General features: G+C 32.2%; 1 protein-coding gene and 2 non-coding genes across 3 annotated transcripts in view; all 3 read left to right on the forward strand.

Moving 5' to 3' along the window:
- The window catches only part of LOC100162697 (limbic system-associated membrane protein-like), a 590,312-nt gene that overhangs the window by 118,667 nt on the left and 457,789 nt on the right, over window positions 1-13,856 (forward strand). The window lies entirely within an intron of this gene.
- TRNAN-GUU lies at window positions 3,141-3,213 on the forward strand. The gene has a single exon. It is a non-coding gene; the product is annotated as a tRNA-Asn (tRNA).
- On the forward strand, window positions 6,768-6,840 carry TRNAN-GUU. The gene has a single exon. It is a non-coding gene; the product is annotated as a tRNA-Asn (tRNA).

The raw sequence follows: 13,856 nt of genomic DNA on the forward strand, positions 1-13,856 counted from the left end.
TTATGTGCAAAAAAATCCACGAATAACTAAAAAGTTCTTCCGAAATAAAAGCACGTGGTGTTTGCTTTGGAGATGATCCTATATGGCTATATAATATACGCTATAAAAGTATTCAAAATAAATAAATAGCAGATACAATTTAATGATTAACTAATATACTACGATCTGTATTTTATGATATAATAATATACCTATTATATAATACCTGCCCATAAAGCGATAAATATTTAAGTGGGTTTTTAAAACAAAAACGATACATTTTGGCCATAGTACAACTAAATTTATTAAAGAACATGTTTTACAATTTTTAATTCTGTGATGGAAAAATATTTTTTTTTTAATAATGCGTTTTTTTTTTTAACTTTTTTAACTTTTTTTTCTGTAGACAATAATATTATTGCATAGTACATACAGTATCTCACGTGGTCGGTACGTGCCACATGTATACACCATAACTATGTTTTCTATTTTCCGAGCATATATTATTAATCTGAAAAACTGGGTTGTCAACATATTCTGATAAAATGTATGTAATTTAAATTTTCCTTGATAAATGCCAAGCTAAATATTATACATAGGGTTTTAAAATTTCATGAAATTTATTTTCTTGAAATATTTGACGTGTTTTAAATTTGATGTGAACCCGCACTTGTCATATTGCCATATTGGAGGTATTTTTTTTGATTTAAACAAATATCTTTTTGACACGTTAAAAAAATCATCTCATATTCATACGACCGTGACGGCGCGATGTATTATTCAATTATTGTTAAGTTCATAAACTATAATATTACATAAGCCATATTATAATCACTCAAGTATCTATAGCCTATAGGTATCAGAATATTTATAATTTATATAATATTATTATAACGTCTTATTTACATATTTCATAAATCCATATGCGTAGGTATATTGTAAATGTATAAATTAGTATAATATATATACAACTAATACAATTATTTTTAACCACGATCGTGGACAAATAGGAAGAAAATATGAGTTTTGATGTATATACAATAATACAATAATATAATATACTGCAACTATGGAAAAGTACCAACCTACACAGTGGCTGAATGTAATAAAATAGTGAGTTTTACCTAATAAAAATCCAATTACATTAGCTCACACGAACTTACGTGCCATTACTGTGGTATAATACTAATAATATATAGGTAAGTAATATACATGTATACTTACGGCTTATACTGTGGATTCTATTTTGTTTTCCATTTTATTGATAAAATGAAGACTCTTGTCGATGAGGCTTGTTGAAAGTACCTACATGTTTAAATTTTGGACCTTTTATAATTACAATCAAGTTTGATTTGTACACTTCAGACCACGTAATAAAACGACAGACATTGAGACCATAATATATAGGTGTCTCCTGTCTACATAGTTATTAATTGAGGTATAAATTTCCCCACCACAACATCATCATAGAGGAGACCATACAATATAATAGAAAACAAATTGAATGTTCATATTTATGCAATTTAAGTTAAAATAAACATAATATTATCTTCCTATTTTATCGAGTGAAATACAGTATCATAGGGTACAGATTCAAATTCGTAATTATAATCAGTAATCAATATATTGATTTTTAGACAATTCAGTAGATATGTAGGTCCAAGAAACATGTAAACGTATTTCAAGAAGGAATAAAAACAATAGAAGTGTACATTTTTCTCATTTTACATTGCTCACCAGAAGTCCGTAAATAAACCTAGATATTATATACCTATCACAATAAAATTATAAAACGAATGTTTTGTAGACATAATTTGTCTTTTTATTCTTCCCACTTCATCTCTTCTTAGAACCGAGATACGCCTCTAACTATAGTACAACACATAAAATATATAATAAGCCACTTGAATATTAAATTAATTTCCGACGAAGTTGTTTATTATACCTGTTGACAGCAATGTTTTTTTCAAATTTTTTCAGTGTACCTACTTAACAAGCCTAATAATCTTCATACTTCGGAGCAAGTCCAACTTTCTTTGTGGGTACCTACACAATTTTTTGTAAGATCTAATGAACGTACAATAAAATACAGTAAAATGTAAGAAAGAAAAATAAGATTGTCACTAATCAATCCTATATTTACGCCAAACAAAATTGTGTTATTATTTTCATGATACATATAATATATTTACATAATACATGTTATAATTTATTATATTGTTACAATGTCACATATAAATATTAATCAAAAAATAATTTTTCGTTTATCACCTATTCCGAACTTAAACTTTACCTAAACATTGTTGTGTAACGTGTTGCACACTTTTATAAAGGGTAACCTAACTTATTTACTGTCGCAAACGAAAAATAATTATGTCATTATTTATTACATACTTTATAATTTCGTACTACGCACTACTGTCTACTTGATCTACAGACTACAACTACCCATAGGTATTGAATTTCATATTACAGTACTAATGTACTATACGTACCTGTATACACACAGTAGTGAATTACACTTGACACGTTGAAAACAAAAACAGGCCCTGACCTAAATTTAACTTTAAGTGACAAATTATAACTGCAGCCACCTCTGTATCATACCTACTCTGCTTAAAGGTAAATACAACTACTATACCGCGTCAGAGATGAGGTTAAAATATAATATAGAAACTGGCCGAAAAAATAAATTTCAGAAAAAAATGAGTGCATTCAAAAACATGCGAGGGTGTCAAGTATCAATAGTGTCGACTGCCGAGTGCCAACTGTTTACAACCATGTACAATAGTCAATAATAATTATTAGGTAAGGCTAAATGGCCACCTACCTACTAAGGTTTAAATAAATAAGAAATTGCAAAATGCAAGGTTTATAAAGTCTCAAGTGTATCAAGCTATTAATTTAAATTTTATATTTTAAAATTAGTAGGTACTAGGTATGTCATGGCTCTTACTTCTTAGCTTGTTAATTAAATTTGGAAGGTAGGTACTTATATTATGTTATTTCAGTGATAGAAACAACATGTTCATTTGACTGACTAGACAAACCAAATCGTGAAATAAAAAACACACGTTCGAGATACGTCGTCAATTTAATTTGTTGGTCTAATATGGGCGGCACGCACCTAAATGAATTCGTATTCAACTATTACACAACAGGCCTCCGTGGCGCAATGGCTAGCGCGTTCGGCTGTTAACCGAAAGGTTGGTGGTTCGAGCCCACCCGGGGGCGTTCAATTTTTGCATTTTTTTCCATGGTTTTTTTCTTCAAATGTTTTGAAAACCCAATCACAACGCTAGTTTCATAATTTTTTTAATTATAATTGAAGGGTGGAAATGCAAAAGGTGGTATTGCCAAAAACCAAAATGTTCACAAATCAAGGAAAACTGTAACAAATTTTCTGACGACTGTAAACATTCAGAATAAGTTTATATGTAAAAAGTTTACATTTTTATATGTAAAAAATAAAAACTAAACGATTAATAGTGTCAACCTAAATAAATTGTAAACATTGTTTTTAATACTTTAAAAATTTCGTGTCAGACCAAAACGTGGTATTGCAGGTTATGAAAAGGTAATGGGCAATATCACGTTTTAAAGTTGTTCCTATTTCTGTTGATACAAAACGCATTATTTCCTGCAATACCACGTTTTGAAGAAAAATGCAATATTGGCAATACCACGTTTTGCAATGATATCAAGTATGCTCCAATACTAATAACATGGGCAATAATACGTTTTGACTTGAACATGATTGAATATGTAATACCACGTTTTGCATTGGCATTAAATGTGGCAATATCACATTATGCATTGAACATCAGTTTTAAAATATATTAAATTTTTTAAATAATCGATATAATTTAATTCTGACTGCAAAATCGAGTTCCTCACATTTTTTTCTATAAGAATCGATGTTTAACTCGATTTTCGATATTTTGATAATACCACGTATTGCATTTGCACCCTTCAATTATCACCTGCACGGTTGCACCGCTGATCAGTTAACATTAAACACTTTTAATATTGTCGTCAGATAAAAAGTATACCTATAGGTGTTTAATTTATTGTTTAATTGAAATTTCGGTCGACGACTAATATACCTAGGTACAATTGCATCTTCATATTTGAATCCCAAATCCAAACGGTTGTAAAACTTTATGGCTTATTAATTATTATTATGCGGTGGTGATAGCCGATAGCGAAATAATAATTTGTGAGAACGCGCATAATACAGTGGTTTCCGAGGTCCAATGTTCGCGACCACTAATTAAGTCGGTTATCTTAATAATACTTCCAAGTCCAATAACTTTAACGTTATTACACTTATTAATAAATAAATAGCATTAAAACAGTTTAATTAATTTTTGTTCTGATTATTATGTCTTGTGTATTATATTATAAAATATACAATGATCAAATAATACGTAACTAAAGTAAAATATTTTCATGTTAATTAGTGTAGGTACATACGATATAGCAAATTTATGTTCAGCGGAACTAATTCCGTTTTGTTAACTTTAATATAATGTTGTACTTACCTACTTTTGCATACAATAACATATCATTAATATGGTTGAGATGGTTGAGATGTTTGTAAAAACAGTATTCTTAAGATTTTAGGTTTCAGTTACGGTTTTTTAACCGGTGTTTCGAAGCTTAGGGTTTCAGTTGCGGTTACGGTGTTCAAATATGAAAAAACCGCGTTTTTAACCAGTTTTTCATTAAACTGATTAAACCAGTTTCAACCCTGTGATATTGTATTGATGAAAATTGAATCTAGCGTCCCACGTGATGATATCAAACCGTAGTCAACAACTTCATCAGAACGCGGTTTTAAAGAATTTTTACAAAGTTGTCAGATAAAACCCAGAACAAAAATCTGATGGAAAAATGTCCCAAAAAATAAACACACCCTGGTGAAATAGCCCACGATGTAGTTCTAATTTTTAAGTCTATGCGAGTGCCATATATCTTGTTGAGTACTTACTTATATAGTTGTTCAGGCTAAATAGGTTCACATCGTTAGTACCTGTAGACTGTAGAGTGTATATGCTTGTAGATTCACAAAAGTACTTTGAGATTACAGTATTACACCAGCATAATTAAAAGAATAGGCGTATCTTATGGGGTGGACCTGTCCTCTCTAAGAGGAGGCAAAAGTGTCTTTTTAGTTTTTACCTTATGGATTTTCAGTTTTACCACAGACTGCTCATCCGAGAATTTACCCCAGATTATACCTATGTTTCAAAGCGAGGTGTCACATATTACATCAGTACGCAGCGCAGGTAGCGTAGGTGATTGGTTGTTACTCATGAGACCGTATTCAACGGCGTCCGTGATTGGTCCTTATGCACGTTTTCGCCTGGTGACTTTTGCTATCGGAATTTGTATGTGGTGCCACCAGGTGTCATCCGCTGTCTTCTGTAATTATACATTTCTGGAATATTATCGATTAGCAACAGTACCTATAAAATATGAATTAGGATAAATATTATTCAGGTATGCAAAATTTAGGGACCGTAAAAATCTTATTTTATAGGATGAATAAATTGATCGAGACAATATTATTACACACTACCACGTTTTTCAGTATATAAGATATTATATTATAATATGTTATACCACTATGTATTAGTAAATGTTCCCTAGCTTAGAGTTATTGTGTCCACATTCGTGTGTTGTCGTAGTTATATTTTAGTTCCGTTATATCCAATCTAACAATAATAATAATAACAAATATTCAATACTATACATTTTAATATAGGTACAAGAATTTAAATCTAACATATTTATTCTCGTTATTCTTGCCCGGTCCCGCGATATCGTAGTCACACATCAAATTGATATCGGAAATCAGGTTTCAGGACCGTGTTTAAAAGGTATAGTGAGAACTTATTTAACTAATAGATAGACAATTTTACTCATGTATACAAAATAAAACCACTTAATTTATTACTATAGTCATTAGTAGAACATCATCAATAATATACATAATATAATCATAAAAAGTTCAGTTACAATATACATCATACAGTTCAATAAAATTAGTTACCTTTGAGAATAATTAGTAAAAGCTTCGAAAAATAAGAAATTCCTTAGGTACTCATCAGTCACGAGTCACGACACAGGAATATTGTTGTCTTCTTTAATCTTTATCGTATATTAGCTTGGATTCTTAACTATGGTATACTACTGTAACATGTTACCTGAGTATTTTTTTTTAATATAACCTTAAAATATTATATAAATTGTAAAATATTTGAAATTATAATTACGGGGACTAATGGGAAGGAGATGGCTGCCGGCTGGCAGAGACGTAGGGTTATTTACTTATTTTAAATTTTGATTATATTATGAAAACTATTCAATATCGAGTATCGACAATTTCCTAGTTTACGGTCAAGGGTAGAAAAGAAATTGTGAACAAGAGGAATTCGTTGAAAACTAATATTGTAATTATTATTATAATACTAGAGCACGTTTACGCCTCACTGAAGTTTGTAGATTTATCGTAATTTGTAACAAAACAAATTGTTGAACTGTTATCTTATGCGTTGCTTTTAATTAAAACCTAAAATAGTAAAATGGTTTTAATATTGTAATATATTATTTTATACTAAATAATTTTTGGTATTCCATGGACTGGACCCATTGACCAAGTGCGGCCGTGTCCCCGTGGATCGTGTCAACGAATATGATCGGGAAATAAATAAATATATTGGTGAATGAAAGACAACGCCAATCCGGTTTTAAAATTATTAAATTGTTAAACTTGTTCAACGGCCTCCGTGGCGCAATGGCTAGCGCGTTCGGCTGTTAACCGAAAGGTTGGTGGTTCGAGCCCACCCGGGGGCGAAAACTTTTTTGCATTTTTTCCCCCCAAAGTTTTTCGCTATTTATTTTGGCAATTTTATTTTCATCAATAGTTATTTTTACAAAGCGATTATAACGCGAAGAATAGTTTATATTATAATATTATGATTAAGTTATGCACATTGTAATGAAATATAAAAGGTATGTATTAAAATGTATAATAATTATAAACGATTATTTGAGGAGTGACTTTTTTGACATGCAGATAAACTTACTAAGCTATACAAAAGAATCTTTACAGTAGCGCTGATGCTTGATTTAAGATACTTATTCTTTTTATAAATATTAAGACAGCTACTACACATCGTTCACAATTTCATAGTCCATTGTTTCAAAATAAATTAATACGGATGGCCGGATTATATTTCTACTTAAATAATAGTTAAATGTTTCAAGTTACATTATTATAATATGCCGAGTCCTGATAAGTGACAGTGGTTATTCCAGTAGGAGAATAAAAATCTGCAAAACCACCAAACACTGTAACATCAAAATTATCATGAAATGCAGTTTATGAATATCTTGGCAACGAAATTATAATATTATTATTTGACGTATGTGATGTCTGGCACATACATTTGCAATTAATTGAATATGTTCCTGGAAATACGTAGGTACTTCCACGGAATCATGTATAGCAATAGTATTATTTTATGCATATTATTATGCACCTCACCTACAGTTTACCGAAAAAATCCGAGTACTGCGATTATACCTACCAATTTTCCGTTCCTGGTAATGCGTGACGACCATCACCGGCCATCTACTTTCAGATAGTGCAGGAGGGGTGATTATAAATTCCACTGTTCGGATTTATAACAATATGTAAATTCCACCGGTACTATGTGTATTGTGTATACTAGGTATTATAGTAGGAACATAATTACGGCGAATTCTGACTTCTGAGTAGTTACTACGATTATTATTATTCGATTATAAGTTTTAACGAAAACCGTCGTCGATCTACCATGGTTGCGGTCAACGCCATTTCATAATTAATATACAATAGGTTATTGCAAAAGTACCCCCACTATATAATTTTATCACGTTAAGGAATTAAAATGGCACCGTATAAGGGGACGACCTATACAACTGGCTATACTATGATGTAGGTACTAAGACATCGATTGTACCCTTACGCCACCATTTTGTTATTGTTTATAACAATATTATGGACTATAATATGTGAAATTATAACCTTGTATATTTAAGTCACGGTCGGCGCGGTCCACGGTTTAGTCTTCGTCGTTCTTCGCGTTCGTTCTCATCGACGATTTATTATTATAATATACGATAAAATGCGTAAACCGCGGTACGAATATTTTGGTTCCGTTTGATAAAAATATACCTATCACTATACAAAAGACAGACTTGCCAGGTGATGCGATGACCTTCCAAGAACTGCTGTTCTTCTGGTATATACGGTCCAAGTACATGTTGTCAGCATTACTCAAAATAGAAATAAAACAGATCCAAATGAACTTGTGTTTAGCTCGCGATCCTCGTTGGTACTCTTATATCGGTGTTATAATATTATTTTCCATCTATAACTTCCAAATCTCATACAGTTATAAACGTTCCGGTTATGTCCACGATTGGATAATAAACATAATGTACCTACGTTAATGTACCTGAGTAAATCTACAAAAAAAAAAAACACGACGATACTATGTACTTCGTATGAAAATGATGTCCCATTTACGGTGAAAGACTGTCATAAAAAAAAACGAAGTTTCAACTCTAATAAATTATCAAGTTAAAATATAACAATGAATTTTTTAATACAGACCGTTCTCATTAAGTGTAATACGCGACGTGTTTTATATAATATTGTGCACGGCGTACTTAAACCCAGCCGAACTACAAGAACTTCGAAAAATTGGTTTTACAGAAGAAGTAAAATACAAACAAATATATTGGCTGTTAAAGGTAACTTTTTAGAAATGATATTATAATAATCTTTCTTTCTATACCTACCTATCTGTATATAAGCACCCTCATTAAACGACTATACAATATATTTTTATTTATTTAGTATATATACTTCAAAATTTGCCTATAAATATTAGTTTAGGTGGTCGATGGGCGGGGGTAGAATTATTCGGAATCATTACTATGGTGTTCCTCATCATTCGCACCGACTAACTTATTTTTCGTAGTATAGCCGGTACAGTATTTTCTTTTGAAAATAGACGGTTGCTACTTGCAGTCCACGCTAGCAGTTCGTGGAATCCGATGAATTTTTTTTCATTACTATTATTTACAACTTTACTAAAATATTCCGAGTACTTACACAATATTAATAAAGGAAAATTTAAATTATTTTTTCAAGATTCATTAGAAGGGTTCGGTAAACTTTTTTGGTGTAGGGGGGGGGGGGTTTAAAGTTTCTGGTTATGCCAATGAGCAACAATTCTACGTCGTTGCACCTCCGCCGCCGGATAAAGATCTCGGGAAATCGAACTACAATTTATTAGAAAATGAAATTTGTAATTTCGCGCGGTGCTCTGTATAGGTATATTTGGCACGAATGTAAATTTTTCATATTTAAAGGTTATTTAAAGGTTTTATAGTCGGGAGAACGAAAAGTGTCCGCTGATGCGCACACTTCCGGTGGTGAATGTCTGTGACGGTTTTGCAGAGCGTGCATTTTGAAATATTAGATTTAGATATAATCACTTAATATAAATGTATTAAAGAATGATGTTATATATGATTTTTAGTACCCCTGATTCCCGAAGAAAAAAAAGATTGCTTACATATCACCAGCGGCCACTTTTCATTCTTCCGACTATAGTTACCTATCCTATCTCGCTTTTTCTTTCCGTAATATGTGCGTGTTTTATACAAGTGGTGCTTCTTTGATCACGTCATAACTACGGTTCGGAAAATTGTCTGCAGGCTGCTGCAGCGACGCGTTGTTGTGTACATAGGACACAGGTGCCGTTTTTTTTCGCTCAATTAGTAAACTCATTCATATCATAGTGTAACGTGCACGTTATACTATATGCGTAAAATAGTAAAATAATAATAATAATAGTAGTAGTATAGTAGAAGTAGGTATAGACTATATATATAGTGGTAATGAGATGCCTAGGTAGTGAAAAGAAAAAAAAGTCAGAGGTGGCAGTCGGCCGTAGTATAAACCTCTACGGCTCTAATCCACTCTTTCGAGTGCACAATGACATGTCATTCTGAAGTAACCTACACAAAATAAATATAGTGACGCGTCATTTAAATTAAAAACACAGAAGGTTCGTTGAAAAGGACTTTTCACGAACGGATCCCTAAGGCAGTTCAATATTATGATATAATATCACAAGACACAAGTAATAATATAATATTCGTAATTATATAGGATTCATCAAAATAATAATTAAGAACGCAACAATATCTATTTACTCTTTTTCGTTATAATTTAAAATATTTACACAGTAATTGCAATAAAAACGAACTGATAAATCACAGAAAATTGTTCTCTGCACTTGTTATTAAATGTTGAGAAATTAAAGTAAATGCTAAACTTCAGTTGGTATTCATTATATGGTTCGGTCGAATTTTAATATCGGAATATTCAGCGTAGAAAATAACGTTTCTGAAAATAAGCTCAAACACGTCGTGCAGATATTTTTGTCACACTTTCTCGGTATATCGTTTTCCAGTCTCAGACTCCATCCCTCCGCCTGTCTGACGTCTGTCCTTCTGTCTGTGTTTCAATCCAAATAATAGTGAAATATGATATAATAATTATAACAAACAGCCAAATCTGTTCATTTTTATAGGAAAGAAGTGTAAACATACTGATTTAATATATATAATAGCCATAAAATACGCTGCAGAACAAATATTCTACATTTTTACATTATTGAGCTTGATCTCTATTAAATTATAAAGTTCGACACGAATAACAACTAAATGACGTGATAGGATGGTAATATATTATACTAGGTAACGGAATTTCATTTTTATTTTTACTTAGAAAGGAACGATATATAATATTTACATTCACAGTACTCATTATGGAAACTTATCGAAGTGTATATTAACGTTTATTTCGTAATAACTCCAAATAATGTTCGCAGAAACGCGAATAATATTATGCTTCAATAAGCATTGTATTATCATGTCATTCCATGATATTTTTTTCAAAATATTTTACGTCCCAAAACCAGTTAAACGCGTTCTGATTCGAAATAGCCATCACAAATATCCAAGTCTCAGTCTCATTACCATACAATCGCATTGCAAACAACGAGCTTAGGTCATTGATATTAAACGTAATATGGATACCAAAGTTCCTATCTCTCTTCAATAAACATACACTTTTGGGAGGCCAACCATAACGGAGAGAGAAACAATGATTCTCACTCGCACAGAAGCTTCCCCTAACGATAAATATAATTTATATTTAACAGGGAACCGAAAACTATATTGTATAATATTGAAAAAGTATAGTTTTCGGACTGCTGTTTTGTTTTTGAATAGTAACGGTTGCCCGAGTGCAAGATGAACTGGACTGGTTATATATAATGATGTGACTTGTGTGACTAATTACATATATTTACGCCGCATTCATAAGTTTAATAATAACGGCTCAGATATTGGTATAATAATATTTATATATCATGATAAAATATTATGTGATAAAATACGATCATTGTCATTGTCAGAAATGCGTCTCACAGGGTTCACACTGCGCGTCCGTCTATCTACACAATATGTCTATTGGCGTCACCGACTCACTATACAATAAAGTATTGAATAAACTTATACCATGCAAGAAGTAACATTGAAAGTAACAAAACAAAATAGGTACTTACTATGTTAGGTACACGAATTTATATAGGTATATTATACGACCAGGATTTACCGTAACGAGTTGTCGTCCGCATCGCCTAATTTGTGGGAGGGGGCGCGGGTGGGTCCAAGTCGCATCCCCGCAAAATCTACAGACGAGGTTATATATTATTATATTATACAGGGCCGTCGAATTCCCCAGTCGCGGAATAATAATTTGTTTACCGCACGCGAAATAACGATCCACATCCATGATAAATATGAATAATACAAACAAACGCGATCTGTGTGGAATTATACGAAATAATAATCATACCTATTATTCGGAGCGTTATTAATAACGCGTTAATATTTTTTGAGAACGAAACGTATAAACGTATATTCACGACTAGGAAAGAAAAAAATCAAAAAATTATACTATGTATACTGTATTTTGTGAACGGAGAATAAAATTCAAACGCAGTAGATACAAACTAATTTTGTAGGTTGTACTATCCGCCACTTTAATATACCTCATAATCATACAACGATTGTAAACATTATAGCTAGATGGGGATTCACTCAAATGATATGGTGGGGGGGGGGGAGGACGGTATTTTTTTTTTATTCCGGATAAATTACTAAAAAAGCCCAAAATAGAATTAAAAATAATTAATTTTAAAACAATAACAAATCGTTCCAATATAACGAATTAAAAAATGTTAAATCTCGTCAAGCCTACATTTTTTTAGAAATTATTGTTAATTATTTAGGGGCATATGGTCACCTTTCCGGGAAAATAAGTTCGACAATCCACGCTATGTCAGGTACGTTGACCGAAATAATTATGAACACTGCATGTATAATGTACATTGTATACATAATTATCGCTATCATTATTAGCAACACGTTCACCTGCAGTCTGACCTTTCACCCTCTACCCCATCAGCGAGGAAACGAAATTAATATTTAACTCGGGTCGGCGTGGTCAGTGGACTCTATAATAAATATTGTTCTAATTATTGTCGGTTGTACTCCTCCTACTTATACGCTTATTGCATGTGAAATCTCTGCTAGTAACGGCTTCACTACCTATTTTAACTACTTATATTATATATCCGTCTTATGCTCCGATTCTACATATTTTACAGTGTAGACTCCCCTGTAGTAGAAGGACTACTCTCATTTGACTGCTGAACTCAAACGAGCTGCTTTATTTATACGTATGAGTATATGACACGAAGGAAAAATTCGTCTATTGCACTCACTTCACTAGTTAACAGGGGAAATATGTATTTTTTAGCACATATTTCTACATTTGTTATTTTTCCGATGTTCGTATTAGATCTTTCGTCTTATTGACTGATTTGGTTAATGGATTCAAATGTTGTCCCAAATAAGAGGCCGTGGCCAGTACCGGATCTACAAATTATGCAGCCCGGGGCATAACATAATATTATTAGCGCCCCTATGTAGTAGGAGAAATTAAGATTTTAAAAGGGAAGGTATTTAGGTTGGGTGAAGTAGTGATTTTTATAAATAATATGACAAGAAAATACGTAGTGTAAAATAAACACGCGGGGTTGATGACCTATTTCAGTGAATGAGGGGACGCGGCTGGTAGTACCGGTTCCTGGTGTCCTTTATAGGGATGACTATTCAGTGGCCCGTTATACGACCTAATATCCCTCGACGACTCGATATGGTGTTTGTGTGCAGGTGTTGATTTAAGAGGGACTATAAGTAAATGTATATATGTGTGTGTGTGTGTGTGTGTGTGTGTTTTACAATTGTGAGTTTGTATTTTCTTGAAGGGAGTATGCGTAAAATCGTCCTACTACTGTATCATACCTACCTAATGTAATTTGGACAGTCTATGTTATGTATGTATATATAATTGATCACTGACCTTATGCGACGGTGTTTGTAATATTTCTCTGCATCTGGTTTGTGTTTCTCCGGGGTAGTGTTCGACGGTCGGTATCACGGCGACAATATATGTATTTTGATTCGCAAGGCTCACAATATATTATGTGTGTAACGCTCCTTCCTGGAGCCTCGTAATAAGAACCCGTATTTTAACTATTGTGATTGTGACTATTATCGTATGCTCTTGAAAATCCCTACATTCACGGCAATCGTACACAGTCGACGGCTAACAGAATGTACCTAATTTAAGTTATGGAGCACTTGAAACTATGCTTATGTATTTCTAAATAAAT

Source organism: Acyrthosiphon pisum, chromosome X (assembly GCF_005508785.2).
Source record: "Acyrthosiphon pisum isolate AL4f chromosome X, pea_aphid_22Mar2018_4r6ur, whole genome shotgun sequence".
Classification (NCBI taxonomy): Eukaryota; Metazoa; Arthropoda; class Insecta; order Hemiptera; family Aphididae; genus Acyrthosiphon; species Acyrthosiphon pisum.